Source organism: Centruroides sculpturatus, unplaced genomic scaffold (assembly GCF_000671375.1).
Source record: "Centruroides sculpturatus isolate CEXI.00-Female unplaced genomic scaffold, Cexi_2.0 scaffold1946, whole genome shotgun sequence".
NCBI lineage: Eukaryota > Metazoa > Arthropoda > Arachnida > Scorpiones > Buthidae > Centruroides > Centruroides sculpturatus.
In genome coordinates, this window is record NW_019386136.1 from 42,994 (window position 1) to 43,927 (window position 934).

The window sequence follows — 934 nt, forward strand, 5'->3', positions numbered from 1 at the left end:
AATATTTTTTCTTAATTTTATTTAAATATTTATAAAAATAAATTTTACAATTTGTAAAAAATTTTTGTTGACTATTCACATATTCAGACATGTCATTTAATTTTTAATTATTTAATCTTTTTTTAATAAAAACTATTAAATCAATATTTGAATTATTATTTTTATTTATTTATATTTTTAAAAAAATAATTGAATTTCTTATATAAATTTTACTTTGAATTACATGGAAAAAAATGATAGCAAATGAAAATATTTGTTACATTATTATTATTATTATTATTTTCTTTTTTAAAAGTAAAAACTTTATTGGACTAAAAAGCTGTTGACCTTCACACAAAATTTGAACTCGACTAAGCATCTATTTCGAACTTATCGATCCTTGAATTGGATAGACAACGGAGAAGGATCGGTTGCTGCCCTTTTTCCTTAGGCTAATTCTTAAGACTCGTGTTAGACAATATAAATGGAAAATTTGATCTAGATAGAAAGTCATTCATAATAAAACTAATTTGGTAGATGATTTAGTAAATTTTGTAGACACTTATTATAGACTGTAGATTTTAAGTTAACTAAAGACTTTATTTGACAACATACAAAGTGAATTAATTCTATTTAAATTGTAACATTGTGAAATGAGTTATAAAAAAAAAATACTTAAAATTTTATTTTATTAAAATAGATTATAAAATAACATCTTTTTAGTAGTCTCTACTAAAAAATTACACACATTACACACATTATTGAACTCAATTCAATATTTGTTACCTTACACATGATTTAATTTAAACTTTTAATGTGACTACATAAATTCTAATATAAAAAAATTGCTATTGGAGTAAATTAAAGAGTTTTTCAAAAATTTATATTAAGTTTTGCCTTATTTTAAAGATTGACTGGAATTGTTGGCCTGGAGGTTGATTAGTTGCAACTGAAA